At 42.9% G+C, this 17052-nt stretch overlaps 1 long non-coding RNA gene across 1 annotated transcript; it reads left to right on the plus strand.

Moving 5' to 3' along the window:
• Positions 1–15212: 15212 nt before the first annotated feature.
• LOC129841352 (uncharacterized) lies at positions 15213–15650 on the plus strand. The gene is made up of 2 exons (XR_008757308.1): positions 15213–15376; positions 15482–15650. It is a non-coding gene; the product is annotated as an uncharacterized LOC129841352 (long non-coding RNA).
• Positions 15651–17052: the final 1402 nt, after the last annotated feature.

The following is a 17052-nucleotide window of genomic DNA, read 5'->3' on the forward strand; positions in this document are numbered from 1 at the left end:
ATTGGATAGAAAACAGTCTCTTGTTTCTATAGGCGTTGGAATTTTGTCTCTGAGTGGAACAGAACTCATTCTACAGCAATTTCCCTGACATGGAGTCAGATTTCACACATTTTGGCCCCTGATCTGGAGTCAGTTTAAAGGCCACTGTGAACGCTATCAGGATACGGACACTGCTTACGTCTTCCCCTGGATGCCTTTACGTGATGACGATTTGAATGGTATCGATTGCGCAATCACAGCCCCTATAAAACAAAAACACGTGTAGGTAGGAACTCTTTTCCAGATGCGTCGGGCGCGCGGTGGACACCGACCTGCTCTTTTTCCAAGCATTAGTGTAGCCAGTCATGTTTCTACTCGTTATAGGAGTTAAAAACATCATAAGGTAGTTAATTTAAACCGTTTTATAGCAATTTATATCCGTTTAGTGCGATTTTGGGACATTTATTTCTGAGCCACTGTGAATCTCTGGGCACCGTTCCAGTTCATGCCGAACGCAATGTGCATTTCTACATGGCAAGAGGACAGCTTTCGACCAAAAGACGATTAGACCCAAGAAAGGATTCTTTGCCCAAGATTCTGATGGAAGAACAGCTCAAAGTAGGAACAATTTATTATGATAAATCGTGTTTCTGTCAAAATGTTAATCGCTTATGACGCCATTTTGTTTGACGTAGCTTCGCTTGGCGCAAACTGTATTGAAAAGTAAGGATAATTTAAAAAATGTAAATCAGCGATTTTATTAAGAATTAAATTGTCTATCAATCGCTGTCCACCCTATATTTTTTAGTCACGTTTATGAGTATTTATGTATACGACTAGATCACTGTCTAATATGGCGCACGACATTGTCTGACCAGCTCGGCAACTTTTGTCATTGTCTAACCATGATTTTGGTGGCTAAATATGCACATTTTCGAACAAACTGCTTATGTATGTTGTAATGTGATGTTACAGGAGTGTCATCTGAAAAATTCTGAGAAGGTTAGTGAAAAAATTAATATATTTTGGCGATGTTTACGTTATCGCTCTCTTTGGCTAGAATCAATGCTCTGGTAACGTTTGCATATGTGGTATGCTAATATAACGATTTATTGTGTTTTCGCTGTAAGACACTTAGAAAATCTGAAATATTGTCTGTATTCACAGGATCTGTGTCTTTCGATTAGTGTATGCTGTGTATTTTTACGAAATGTTTGATGATTAGTAATTAGGTAAACACGTTGCTCTATGTATTTATTCTAGTCCATTTGTGACGGTGGGTGCAATTGTAAACTATGATATCTACCTGAAATATGCACATTTTTCTAACAAAACCTATCCTATACCATTAATATGTTATCAGACTGTCATCTGATGAGGTTTTTTCTTGGTTAGTGGCTATCAATATCTTAGTTTAGCCGAATTGGTGATAGCACCTGATGGAGTAAGAAACTGATGGAGTTAGAAAAGTGGTGTCTTTTGCTAACGTGGTTAGCTAATAGATTTACATATTTTGTCTTCCCTGTAAAACATTTAAAAAATCTGAAATGGTGGCTTTATTCACAAGATCTGTATCTTTCATTAGGTGTCTTGGACTTGTGATTTAATGATATTTAGATGCTACTATTTAATTGTGACGCTATGCTAGGCTATGCTACTCAGTGTGGGGGGGGTGGGGGGTGCTCCCGGACCCGGGGTAGATAGTCGTGAAAGGTTAATGGGGATCCTAATACATAAAATCAAAACCACATCACGGTTCCTGTAGTTTAAAGATTTAGCTCAATGAACTTGTCTGCTTTTCTGGTGGAAACGATTAGCCTGAATCAAAGTGTAAACCATAATCAGTACGAATCCTCTTTGGGTTACCCAATCTGTGCATGTACACATGACATTGTCGGGCTAAGGCTTACGGGGAGGTAATCAGGGCTCAGCCCAGCATGGAACTACCCAATCCACTTGTTTAACAGGGATTGCACCTGGTGTTTTGTGGTGTCGAACAGACTGGTCGTGACCTATGTGATCTCTTGATGCAGTGTCCCGATGGATTTCCATCAAGCTTTGTTTTCACTCCATTAAAGCTCGGTGACACTGGCCTTGTTTTTCCAATCCTTTACGACATTCTTATAGATTTTGTCACAATGTAAATCATATTCAAAAGGTTTTAAATTGTGATCTGATTTGGAAATAAGCCTCACAATACATATTTAGAAATTGAGACACATTGACATAAGGATCTAACATTCTGTCTATTTTCATTCAACTAACTGTATGAGTGTTATGAGTCCCATTGCCGTTCCCTGTTGTGTCCAATGAATTGTAATGATTGATGACACCAAATCGCAGACTCGCCTTCATAATAAACACGGTTTGGCTTGACCTGCCGGTGTCCTTCTGAAATCCCCCCGCCAGTGAAGACTACAAAGTCAGACGTAAGCCCAGAGATCTATACTGAGGTCTTTCACAACTGCCAGCAAAAGATTCTGCGCTGCTTAGAATGCAAATGAAGGATGTAGCCGGATGAAGTGTCGGTGAAGAGAGTGAACTATTCTTCTGTCGGGGTGCGGAAAGTACGGAGATTAACGAGATGGTCCTCCCAAGATGAAACGAACGGCATTACCTGGCTGCTAATTGCCTCTCTCGGGAAAAAAGAGAAACTTAAAATGAGTGATTGGTTTGGGTGATGAAATGCCTATCGCGCTTTCTCATGTACACGTTTCATTTCATTGCCTTTGGCAGGACTTTGTTGATGTCTCCCACTAGGCTTCATAAAGCTAGCTCAACATTGTATATAATAAAATTGTATTTTTTCAAAAAGAAGTAAAGACGTTGTAGTGTTTGTCCAGTAGGGGTCACTGTTAGCACTAACTAAACATACCATGGTAAAACCCTAGGCATACTGTGCTGTAGGAGGTAGACCTACTTAGCTCAGAGGTGGTGATTCACTGGCTCAGTCCCAAATGTCACCCTTTTCTCTATATAGTGCACTATTTTTGACCAGGGCCTATAGGCCTCTGGTTAAAAGTAGAGCACCATAGGGAATAGGGGAACATTTGTGACGCACACATTGACTTAGATCTGACACATATCACAGCATTATATTATACAAAAATGTCAAGTGCACCGATAGACTTTCAAAACTGTCAAAACTATTTTTATCATCCTTTCTAATCTCTGTCATTTGACATTTTTTAACAAGAAAACACATGTGCAACAGCAGGAGCCTATCACAGTGGTCACCAACTTTTTCTGGGTCAAGATCCCTTTCTGAGTCCAAATGCAAGCTGAGATCTACCGTTCAGGAGTTTTTTCAAAACCTGACTTAAAAAACGTAAGCCTATGCAACATTAACCAAATCAAAAACATTCTGTAGCAATGAGGTTTGGGCAGGAGGCTGTAGGCCCAATACATTGTCACTGCATGCTGGCTATGCTTAAATTGCCCTGCCAATGTTGTTCTTCTCAGACCATTTAGAAATATTTCAAATGCTCAGCTATATGATCACACTGGTAATAGATCATTTGTTGTATTACTAGTGAGGCACAGCTAAGCGAGCATAATCATTTGCTTTTCGTTTTTTTTTACTGGACTGATGGCCTGCATCTTATGATCACCCACTCCCGTTCCTCCTCTCCCGCCCTCCGCTGAGAAAAAGGGACACAGTCTTCCAGCTGATGGTGAAACTCAAGTCGCACCGCATTATTTCTGCCTCCTGCACCAATTCATGTTGTTAACTCCGATGACCAGAGAAAGTGAAATATTCCTTGACATTTAAAAAGAAACATACCTCTAATAACAACAGAGGAGGCTTGTCGGAACACTTTGCTGTACTCATTCATTGTAGCTGCAGTACTGGTTGAAGCGTTTTATGGCGTATAAAAGTTTTGAACAAAGTGTTGACAGTGCCCGAATAACAACTTAAACACGAACTTACTCCTAAAAACCACAGCTCTTCGCCGTATTCGTCGAGTCGCTCTCTAGTCAAGGTTTTAAATGTTTGTAGATCTCACAGTATCAACATTGCTGTGTGTTCCAGGCTTCTTTTTTACAGTCTATGGCTCAAGGAAACCTTGCAGACATGGTGATCTGAGCTATCTGATTGGCCAGCGGTAGGCCTATAAGGTGCACTTGATTTGCTCTCTGGACCTGCCAGGTAGGCAGAGTTCTACCTTCAGACACATGACAAGGTTCAAAATGAGAACACTGCCTTGGTGACCGCTGGTCTATCAGATGCAAAGCATGTGACCTTGCTAACATAATAACATTATCTATCTAACCTGAAGACAGACTTGTAAGCATTAATGTCTTTAGTGTACGATTTTGATGCTTTGTGTATGACATTACAGGGGAATCCCTCCTTTTGTTCTTTCCAGAAACGCATCCAAGCCATCGACCTTAATCCTTTGTCTAACCCCTGTGATGTGATGGTATCATCAACCACATCACACAACGCACGCACACACACACACACACACACACACACACACACACACACACACACACACACACACACACACACACACACACACACACACACACACACACACACACACACACACACACACACACACACACACACACACACACACACACACACACATCATCTGGAGCACACCAGGGATCAGATTGCTGATTGTAATCTGTATCATGTGAGAATGTTTGCTGGACAAGTTGCTGTGTTAATTGTTTGGATTAAGCTGGCTTTTTAGCGAGCTGTGGGAGACAAACTGGTAGGCTTGACTAGCCAGACAGTGGGATGGAAACGACAACAAATCCCACCACTCTCAGGGATAATCCAGAGACAGGGTCTCATCTGATCCAAGTTGAGATCAAAGGCTGAAATGGCGGCCATGTTTTGTGGAGTAGTTCTACTCACTGCAAAGCTGCTCCTCTCACAGCCTGCCGTTTCCGTTTATGTTAGCTAGCTAGGTGACAGCAGATGACTCATATATCACACTGCCTGGAGGTCACTCTGCTGGAGGTCTTCTACACCTTCTGCACCTATACCCCAAATAGTGCACTACTTTTGACAAAGTCCAATAGGGCTCTAGTCAATAGAAGTGTTCTATATAGGGAATAGGGTTTCATTTGGGGGACACAGTTAAACAGCAACTTTAGAGTCTGGAGTAGGGATGGGCAACTTTGATGGGGGTAGGGTTCACAAAAAATCTGAACTCATCACGAGGGGCCGAAGTTGCACGTGGGTCTGCGTACCCACATGCTTGAGTCCCTCATGAAGCTACTGCAGTAACACTGAGGGTTTTACACCAATTACTAACTGCACTACAACCTGCAGAGTGAACAACACACCCCACTGAAGTCAATGAAGTGCTTAGCTGGCAGTTTGAATTGTTTGTAAAGACGCACACCCTCGCTACTCCAAGGGAAAATCCTTGAAGGCTTAACCATGCTGAACTGCAGCTCTTTATGAGTCAAGACTTTTACATCTAAACAGAGGATTTTCGGAAGAATACGTCTGTGGTTTCTAAAGTGCCACCATTTGTTGAAATTGACGTTTCTGTTTCACAGGACTGCGACAGTGAAGCATTTAAGTTCAACTGATAAAAAATGAATCTTGATAACAAAGGTATAGGGGGAAGGGTAAATGGGGGATACATTATGATAATAAAGGATGAATCCACGTATGGTGAGCATTGGGGGTTGGGGAGTTTTGGTTATTGCGTTTGAGAATGCAAGTGGCCTCACAGGTAAATGTGTAAGTACTTGTGTCTGTCATAGTGTGAGTGCTGGGGTTGTCCAAGGGAATTAGATGATGGACTTCTCCAGACAGTGTATTAGATTTAATAAGTTTGCCAATTAAAGAACTCATTGCCCACCCACACACACTCTCTCTGCCTCTGTCTCTGTCTAATGCAGTATTTCTCTGAGAACAGGTTGCTTGTTGCACCTTAACAACAAAGGAGAATTACGGGCAGAATTTACGTTGGCGGTTAGGGGAACCTAACAACAAAGGTTAGTATAATTTATGTTAAAAGTGAACTGGGTTAAGTTTAGAATAAGGGTTAGGGGAAGGGTTAACTAAACTGCTACAGTTGTCGCCGACGCGACACAAACACGAAACCTTTGGCTTGCTAGATGGTCTCGGAACACCCACCCATCATCCCCTGACTAAAGTAACTAGACCATTAGTAGGTGTCAGAAATACATAAAGTATGTTTCATATGGCTCTGAGGCCAGGCTGCTCTCTCTCTCACTCACACACACACACACACACACACACACACACACACACACACACACACACACACACACACACACACACACACACACACACACACACACACACACACACACACACACACACACACACACACACACACACACACACACACACACACACACACACACACACACACACACACACACCCTCTGAAAGTAAAACTACATCAATCTTAGCCAATGCAATTTTCTGACTTGGTGAAAGCACTCCATCAGTTATTTTCCTTTTCATTGAGAAAAAATGTACTGTTAATGACTACAAAATTCCATTGATCTTTGTACCATTCAGATAAAAAAAAAGGTTAATTAATGCCCATACACCCTTAACAACGGTGTACAAGGGACCTGTGGTGGTTGTGGCCATCCTGGAACCAGGTGGAATACGTTATGAAGGACTGTACGAGAGCTTTCCAAGAAACCAATAAACACCCCTGAGGAAAAACAGGTGTGATGAAAAATGATGAATCCTATCTCAGGCTGTACAAGGCTCTGAACTCTTCCGCTATGAGAAGCAATATTTCCTAGAGGTGTGTTTGATGAAAACCCTAGAATGTATAGAAACGCTGCAAGGTCATGTTGTTTGGATGAGCTTGGTCTGACTTTGGTCTCAGTTTTTGGCATGCAGTGTAGTGGTTTGAACTTTCCACAAGTTTGTGTTAGCCAGCTGAGCTAAAGCCTTAGGTTTTTTAGTTGCTAACGCAAATAACCAAACCACCTTGAGCAGCATTACCAAATGAACAAGACAAAGGCTGTTCCTTGGCTGTCAAAGCCCTGCCCTGTGCCCACTCCTCTCCTGGTCCATTCTCTCTGTATGCCAGCCAGGTAGCTAGGGTACTGGGACAACGTGCCTATTGAACAGGACGTCCTGGAAGTGCTTCAGTCAAGGGATTAGCAGACTTTCTCTCTCTCGGATTTAACTCTTAAGCCTCTGGAGGAAAGGAGGCTGCTGCTGCATGATGATGATGATGATGGTGATGAGGATGATGAGGATGATGATGGTGATGAAGGTGATGGGGATGATGATGATGATGGTGATGGTGGTGATTATGAGGATTATAATGGTGATGAAGGTGATGGGGGATGATGATGATATTGGGGATGGTGATGGTGGCGATGATGAGGATGATGATGATGTTGACCCTTGAACCATTGGCTGTCTATTTCAACCATCTGTCAGCGGATCAACTGGAACACAAGAAAGAGGAAACAACTTACCCAGTGACACGCATAAGGCACTACTCAGTCCGGCTCAGCCAAGATTAGCAGCACAATCAGAGGCTAATAATGTCGCAATCTGCATCCAATGTCTTAATGCAGCCGAAACGCTTCGGTTTTTAAACAACTTTGTTTCTATTGAACATGCCATACTAATAAAGGCATTTTAATTAATTTATGAAGAGTGCCTTGGTCCTCCTTTCTTTTTGTTAGGCTTACTACTGTTTGGCATTGAGGTCTTGTTGCTTCCCGCTGCGATTTGTTGGAATTTTGCCCCTGGTGTGGCCCACCGTATCATTCTAATCAGATACAGGCTGTAATTCTATTAATATTAGTGTACAAGGGGTTGGACATGGTTTTGACATGATGTTATCATTGCAGACTGGCTAGGTGGATTATAATAGCTATAGGTTCACGTAACTAAGTCTCTGCAAAGAGCATTACCAAATTCAGAGCTATCTACTTGATGAAGACAGACATTGCCATCTTTCTTTCCTCTTCTCTGAAATGATCTGAAGAAAATAGTCCCCCTCTTTGTTTAATTAAGACCTGTAAATTGATGCATTTGTATTTGCAAAACTTGAAATGGGCAAGAGGTTAAAGTAGAGAAGGAAACTGACTTGACATTATTTGGTGACAGCATGTCAACAAATGTGACTAGTTTAAGGACACTATAAATATGTCGCATGTCACTACTTCACAGGAGAGGCATTTGAAAAGTAAACCTAACTTTTTTAAATCCACTTTTTGGAATAAATGCCTTCTGGAACATGCGAACTGTCACCTGTCTAAATAACAAACATGTATGCCATCTATAAATATGAATACAATTATTAAATTATGAGCCATGATTGGCTGAGATAATGGATGGGATGGAGTTCAGATTGGTCTGCTATGTAGTGGGAGCTGCTCAGTATGTGTAGCTAGGTAATCCTTTCCAATGTAGCTTTTTTGAAAGATATCAGAACTGCATAAGTGTTGCTAATGCTCTCCACCTTCCGGAGGACCAAGTTTGTGGATCATTCAGTGGAATGCCCGGTGGAAGCAGAGTATGATAGCTAAGGAGATGGAGAAAATTCTGGCGTTTGATTGCAAATAATGCGGATGGAGTCAAAGAAATAAGAACACAAAGAAGAAGGCTGTTGTATAAAACACCTCTCTCCGGATTACATCTTCAAACTAAGGGCAACCATGGCATCTGTGACAGAGAGGGAGAATCGTTCATCCATGTATACAGGTAAGAGAGTCTAGCTGGCTATATTTTCAGATATACGTTTCTAATTTTGTCAGAAAGTAATTTTCATTGCAAGTTAAAGCGTATGGTGGTAGCTATGGTGGTAGCTGTCTAGCTATCTAGCTAACGTATGACCTGTGTAGTAATATTATTCGTATCTCAGAGCAATTTTCATCGCTAGTTATCTTTTTTTTGTGCTAGGGGGCAGTATTTTGAAGTCTGGATGACAAGTGTGCCCAAAGTAAACTGCCTGTTACTCAGGCCCAGAAGCTAGGATATGCATATAATTGGATTTGGATAGAAAACACTCTAAAGTTTCTAAAACTTTTAAAATAATGTATGTGAGTATAACAGAACTGATATGCAGGCGAAAACCTGAGAAATTCATCCGGGAAATTGGATTTTTTTTATGTGAGTGGTTTTCCATTGAAAGCCTATTGAGTATATAAGGGGTTAGGGCCCAGATTGCAGTTCCTATGGCTTCCACTAGATGTCAATAGTATTTAGACATGGTTTCAGGCTTGTTTTCTGAAAAACGATGAAGAATAAGACCTTTTGGTCTGTGGTCTATGGAATCATACAAGCGTTCTTTTTCCTTTCTATTGAATATGCTATTGTTCGGTTGAAATATTATTGAATATTTAGATAATTGACACCCTGAGGATTAGTTATAAACATCGTTTGACATGTTTCGACGAACTTTACCGGTGCTATTAGGATGTATTCGTCTACATGTTTTGACCGCCTTTGAGCCAGTGGATTACTGAACAAAACACGCCAACAAAACTGAGTTTTTGGGATATAAAGAAGGACTTTATCGAACAAAAGGACCATTTGTTATGTAGCTGGGACCCTTGTGATTGCAACCAGATGAAGATCTTCAAAGGTAAGTGATTTATTTTATTGCTATTTCTGACTTTCGTGACTCCTCTGCTTGGTTGGAAAATGTTTGTATGCTTTTGTAAGCGGGGCGCTGTCCTCAGATAATCACATGGTATGCTTTTGCCGCAAAGCTTTTTTGAAATCTGACAAAGCGGCTGGATTAACAAGAAGTTCATCTTTTAACCGATGTGTAACACTTGTATTTTCATGAATGTTTATTATTACTATTTGTGTAATTTGAATTTGGCGCTCTGCAATTTCACCGGATGTTGTTGAGGTGGGTTGCTAGCGGCACGCCTTGCCCAAAGAGGGAAGGCGTGCCTTCACCGTTTACATCTTCAGTATCCTGTGTATGTGACAAATAAATGTTTATTTTATTTCAAATAGTGTGTGTGTTTGCCAGAGACGGTAATGTGAAGAACAACACAACCTGCACCAAAGTTAAATTAGGATATAACGTCAGGCCAATGAGACAGTGTCCAAGTTCTAAAATTCTAAAAATCAACACGAAGCGTAGCCAGTGCTCAACATGTTTAATAACACTAATAAACAGTGAACACTTAACACTTAACAAATAACAAAATAACAAAATGTGGCAAACCGATAACAGTCCTATCTGGTGCAGAACACAAACACAGAGACAGGAAACAACCACCCACAATCCCCAACACAAAACAAGCCACCTATATATGATTCTCAATCAGGGACAATGATTGACAGCTGTCTCTGATTGAGAACCATATCAGGCTGAACATAGAACCAGACGAACTAGACACACAACATAGAATTCCCACCCAGCTCACGTCCTGACCAACACTAAACAAGCAAAACACATAAGAACTCTGGTCAGGACGTTACAGTGACGCTATGCTAGGCTATACTAGTCCGCTTTTTTACTGATGGGGGTGCTCCCGGATCCGGGTTTGGGAGGAATTAGAGGTTAAGGCTAGTGCGGGGAGCAGGAACAGGGCACACTGGACTCTCAAAGCGCACTATAGGCCTGGTGCGTGGTACCGGCACTGGTGGTACCGGGCTGAGGGGACGCACATCAGGGCGAGTGCGGGGAGAAGGAACAGTGCGTACAGGGCTCTGGAGACGCACAGGAAGCCTGGTGCGTGGTGTAGGCACTGGTGGTACTGGGCTGGGGCGGGAAGGTGGCGCCGGATATACCAGACCGTGCAGGCGTACTGGCTCCCTTGAGCACCGAGCCTGCCCAACCTTACCTGGTTGAATGCTCCCCGTAGCCCATCCAGTGTGGGGACGTGGAATAACCCGCACTGGGCTGTGTTGGCGAACCGGGGACACCATGCGTAAGGTTGGTGCCATGTACACCGGCCCGAGGAGATGTACTGGAGGCCAGATATGTAGAGCCGGCTTCATGGCACTTGGCCCAATGCTCAATCTAGCTCGGCCAGTGCGGGGAGGTGGAATAACCCGCACCGGGCTATGCACACGTACAGGAGACACCGTGCGCTCTTCCGCATAACACGGTGTCTGCCCGTACTCCCGCTCTCCACGGTAAGCATGGGAAGTGGGCGCAGGTCTCCTACCTGACTTCGCCACACTATCCTTTAGCCCCTCCCCCCAAGACATTTTTGGGGTTTCTTAACGGGCTTTTTACCGCGCCGTCGTGCTAACCTCATTCGCCGGTATCCCTCTGCACATTGCTCCATCGAATCCCAGGTGGGCTCCGGCACTCTCCCTGGGTCAACCGACCACCTGTCTATTTCCTCCCAAGTGGTGTAACCCAGATCCGGCTCCTGCTGCCGAGCTAGCTCCTCGAAACGCCGCCTCTCTGCTTTTGCTGCCTCCAGCTCTGCTTTGGGGCGGCGATACTCCTCTGGCTCTGCCCAGGGTCCTTTTCCGTCCAGCTCGTCCTCCCATGTCCATTTCTCCTGGTCCCGCTGCTGCTGCTGCTGCCGCTGCTGCCCGTTTTTACGACTCGGACGATCGGCCCACCGAACCCACTCCCATCCTTCCCACCTCAAGGCTGATAGCACCAGTGGTGTGGGAAGTGGACTCGGACATCGAGCGGGCGTTACGGGCGGAACCCGCTCCTCCTCAGTGTCCGGTGGGTGGTTCTGTAACGGCAGCCTTCACTCTCTTCACTAGAAGAGAGAGTGTAGCAGGGATCGGACCAACACGCAGCGTAGCCAGTGCTCAACATGTTTAATAACACTAATAAACAGTGAACACTTAACAAATAACAAAATAACAAAATGTGGCAAACCGATAACAGTCCTATCTGGTGCAGAACACAGAGACAGGAAACAACCACCCACATTCCCCAACACAAAACAAGCCACCTATATATGATTCTCAATCAGGGACAACGATTGACAGCTGTCTCTGATTGAGAACCATATCAGGCTGAACATAGAACCAGACAAACTAGACACACAACATAGAATTCCCACCCAGCTCACATCCTGACCAACACTAAACAAGCAAAACACATAAGAACTCTGGTCAGGACGTTACAGACCTGCTTTTAATTCGTCACACTTAATGTTAGCTAAATAGATAACAAGTTAGAATCAAACCAAAACATTGTTTAGAAAGTTGCTTTTAAGTGGGTGTGAACAATGCTGAATGGTTGTCAACAAAGAAGAGCTTTCCAGTACGTGTACCAAAATATTCATAGGCCATTTTCTCAAAAGGGGGGTTACAAGTTTATCAACTTTCAAAGCTGTCACACCCTGACCTTAGAGATCCTTTTTATGTCTCTATTTTGGTTTGGTCAGAGCGTGAGTTTGGGTGGGCATTCTATGTTTTGTGTTTCTATGATTTTCTATTTCTAGGTTTTGGCCGGGTATGGTTCTCAATCAGGGACAGCTGTATATCGTTGTCTCTGATTGGGAACCATACTTAGGTAGCTCTTTTTTCCACCTGTGTTTGTGGGAAGTTGACTTTGTTTAGGGCACCGAGCCTTTGAGCTTCACAGTTTGTTTTTTGTAGTGTATAGTGTTTTGTTCGGTGTCATTTTGATTTAATAAAATGTTTGCTTACCACGCTGCACCTTGGTCCTCTTCTGTTAACAGCTGTGACAAAAGCAGAATTACTTTCCCATTGTATCTCAAATGTAGTGTATGATATACCATTTTCTAGTTCTGCGTCTCTACTGTTATCCAATGTAAAAAACACAATTTCAAATTTTAATACCGAATCGAGCCGGTCGGTCGATTCAGAACAAACAGAACAAACAGACAAACAAAAAATTTGAATAATATGTTGGTTATACAAGATTTGCAAGTACATAACTAAATTGGGCTTGTGATATGATCGGCACATCCCAGAATTAAATAGAACACAAGTAGTAATGTATCTGTGTCTCTACTCAGCACACTCCATGACACAGACATGAAATGACACCAGCTCTGATCAGAGATGCAGCTTCACTTTAAACTGACTGAATAGTTCTAGTTTAAATGTGACACCAATGTTGGACATATGGACCGGGATGGGGGCGCTGTTTAGACTATTTATGCTAATGTGGCTAATTTTTTAAACGGCTTCCCACAAAATCCTTGATCGTACAATATGCATATTATTATTATTATTGGATAGAAAACAGTCTATAGTTTCTATAGGAGTTGAAATTTTGTCTCTAAGTGGAACAGAGCCCATTCTACAGCAATTTCCCTGACATGGAGTCAGATTTGAGAAACGTTGGCCACTTTTCTGAAGTCATTTAAAAGGGCTCTGTCGTTGCTATGACTATACGGACACTTCTTACGTCTTCCCCTGGATGCCTTTACGTGATGACGATTCCAACGGGCTCGATTGCTCGTTCACAGGCCCTACAAATGAAAAAAACCTTTAGCTAGCAAGTCTTTTCTTGCTGCGTAACGCGCGTGGAAGACACCGACCCTCTCCTGTTCCAAGCGTTAGTTTAGCCTGTTATATTTCTCCGGTCATCTTTTCACTCGTTATAGGAGTTACAAACATCACAAAGTAGTTAATTTAAAGCGTTTTATAGCAATTTATATCCGTTTAGTGCGATTTTGGGACATTTATTTTTGCAACGATGTGAAAAGTTGGAAACGCTTTTCAGTTCATCCCGAACGTAGTTGACATTTCCACATGGCAAGAGGACAGCTTTCCACCAAAAGACGATTGCTCCCAAGAAAGGATCCTTTGCCCAAGATACTGATGGAAGAACAGCTCAAGGTAGGACATTTTTATTATGATAAATCGTGTTTCTGTCGAAACATTTTAGTGGCTTAGGACGCCATGTTTTTTGACGTAGCTTCGCTTGGCGCAAACTGTATTGAAAAGTAAGGATAAATTAAAAAATGTAATAACGCAATTGTATTAAGAATTAAATTGTCTTTCAATCCCTGTCCACCCTATATTTTTTAGTCACGTTTATGAGTATTTATGTATAAGAGTAGATCACTGTCTAAGTGGCGCAAGGACGTTTTCTTTACCAGCTTGTCTACATTTCACATTGTCTAACCATGATTTTGGTGGCTAAATATAAACATTTTCGATCAAACTGTATATGCATGTTGTAATGTGATGTTACAGGAGTGTCATCGGAAGAATTCTGAGAAGGTTAGTGAAAAAATTAATATCTTTTGGCGATGTTGACTTTTATCGCTCACTTTGGCTAGAATCAATGCTGGGCTGCTAATTGCTATGTGCTAAGCTAATATAACGATTTATTGTGTTTTCGCTGTAAGACACTTAGAAAATCTGAAATATTGTCTGTATTCACAGGATCTGTGTCTTTCGATTCGTGTATGCTGTGTATTTTTACGAAATGTTTGATGATTAGTAGTTAGGTAAACACGTTGCTCATTGTAATTATTCTAGTCCATTTGTGATGGTGGGTGCAATTGTAAACTATGCCCTATACCTGAAATATGCACTTTTTTCTAACAAAACCTATCCCATACCATAAATATGTTATCAGACTGTCATCTAATGAGTTTTTTTGTTGGTTAGGGGCTATAAATATCTTAGTTTAGCCGAATTGGTGATGGCTACTGGTGTTGGTGGACAAATAAAAGATGGTGGAATATGCTAATGTGTTTTTAGGTAATAGATGTACATCTTTACATATTGTGTCTTCCCTGTAAAACATTTTAAAAATCGGAAATGTTGACTGGATTCATAAGATCTGTGTCTTTCATTAGCTGTATTGGACTTTAATGTGTGAAAGTTAAATATTTAAAAAAAATATTTTTTTTGAATTTCGCGGCACTGGTTTTTCAGTGGGGGGGGGGGGGGGGGGGTGCCGCTAGCGCCACGCTGATCCTAGACAGGTTAAATCACCTTCATTTCCTTTCAGCACCTGTTTACTGAGTATTAGTAAGGAAACTCATAGATTAATTAGAATGAATCTCCAATTTGTTTTCTGCTGTGGTTCTATTTATGTATTATATCTAATACATTGTGTCGACAAGTCAACACATGTAAATCTGTGTAGATTAATGTTCATTCCGTCGCTTAAATACTACATTAGATGAGAACACACACAGACACACAGACACAGCCACACACACACACACACACACACACACACACACACACACACACACACACACACACACACACACACACACACAGACACACAGACACACACACACTGTCACGAATCCCGCTTCCTGAGTCTGGTTTTGCCTGTGTGTCTGTCCTGGAGTGTGTTTCAGGGGTCCTGGAACGCACCCTGTCTGGTTGCCGGGCGAATTAGCTCATTGGGAGATTGATTTCACCCGCACCTGTTTCCCGTCAGTAATCTGCACACCTGTCCTGATCATCATCTCTACCCTTCAAAAGCTCTGACCTGACTTCCATTCCCTGCCGGATCGTTAGCCATGAACAGTATGTTGTGCCTGAGTACCAGACTCCAGTTGGATAGAATTTGTTTTGTTGTTTTCATTTACGTATTGCTTGCCTTGAACTTACCTCCGTTTGTTTTGCCTTCAGTTACTCACCTGGATCATTCACTCCATTCCCGCCTGGTTGACAGAGGATTCTACTACTACATTGGATTCATCTATTTCCTCTCATCTACTCACCACCGCTGCCCGCTACGCCATCTGGATATATCTACCTTTTCACATTTCACTGTAAATAAATACTCACCTTCTTCCTACGCTCCTTGTCCTGGTCTGCTTCTGGGTTCGATCTTGAAAGATCGTGACAGAACGATCCGGCCAGTAATGAACCCAGCGGACCTGGACTCCGTTTGCCATGCCATTACCCTGCAGGAGAAGAAATTGGGACAACACAATACGGCGCTACAGGAGATAGCGAGTTCGATCCAGAACTTATCTGCTAGCTTGACACAAGTCCAGGATCAGCTCAGTTTGCAGGTGTTTCATTCACCACCGGTTTCACCCATCTCACCTGCCGTGTCTGAAGCGGTTCCATTTCGTGAACCCAAGGTACCGACGGCTGATAAGTATGAAGGGGATTTGGGAAAATGCCGTTCGTTTCTTATGCAGTGTGGGTTAGTGTTTGATCTACAGCCCCATTCTTACGCCACTGACAAGGCTAGGATAGCCTTTGTTATTGAACTGTTGCGTGGAAGAGCTCTGGAATGGGCTTCAGCCGTTTGGGAACGACAGGGAACCTGCACGGCTTCATATCAGGAGTTTACGGGAGAGATGAGGAAGCTTTTTGATCATCCAGTCCGAGGTAAGGACGCAGCTAAACGTTTGTTCTCTCTTCGCCAAGGAGCTCGCAGTGTGGCAGATTTTATGATTGAGTTCAGGACATTGGCTGTGGAGAGTGGTTGGAATGAGGAGTCACTACAAGCGGTTTTTTACAAGGGGTTGTCAGATGAACTTAAGGATGAGCTGATTTCTTATCCAGAGCCTAGTGACTTAGACAGCTTGGTCGCTTTATCTATTCGGGTTGATAATAGAGTCCGAGAGAGAAGGAGGGAGAAGCAGTGGGGTCTATCCAATCAATCTGTAACTCGGTTACCATTCGGTTCAGGAGGTGAACCAGGACGTATTGATCGTTATTCTCCACACGGGATTAGTGGAGGCCACCAGATTCTGAACCAATGCAAGTGGGGCGACACGGGCTAACTAAGGAGGAGCGCCAACGTAGACGTGAGACCAATAGCTCTTTCTACTGTGGTAGATCGGGAGATTACAACTCCGCTTGTCCACAGCGCCCGTTAAACTGCCCGGCTCGCTAAATTTGGGAGGAATTTTAGCGAGCCAGTTTCAATCTCTCAAGGATCTTGTCAGACCCCGTTTTCCTGCGACCCTTATGAATAAGGATCAGAGTTTTGACCTGAACGCTTTTATCGATTCAGGTGCCGATGGTAACTTTATGGATGCCGACTTGGTGGAACAGCTGGGGCTTTCCAAGGAGCAATTGCCGGAAGCCATTGAAGCAACCACTCTGAACGGCAGTAGTCTGGCACGGATCACTGTGAGGACTGAACCGGTTAAGATGTTGGTGTCGGGAAATCATTCAGAGTTTATCTCTTTCTTCATTTTGTCCTCGCCCCATGTTCCTCTGGTTCTTGGTTACCCCTG

The sequence above is a fragment of the Salvelinus fontinalis genome, chromosome 42, assembly GCF_029448725.1.
Source record: "Salvelinus fontinalis isolate EN_2023a chromosome 42, ASM2944872v1, whole genome shotgun sequence".
NCBI lineage: Eukaryota > Metazoa > Chordata > Actinopteri > Salmoniformes > Salmonidae > Salvelinus > Salvelinus fontinalis.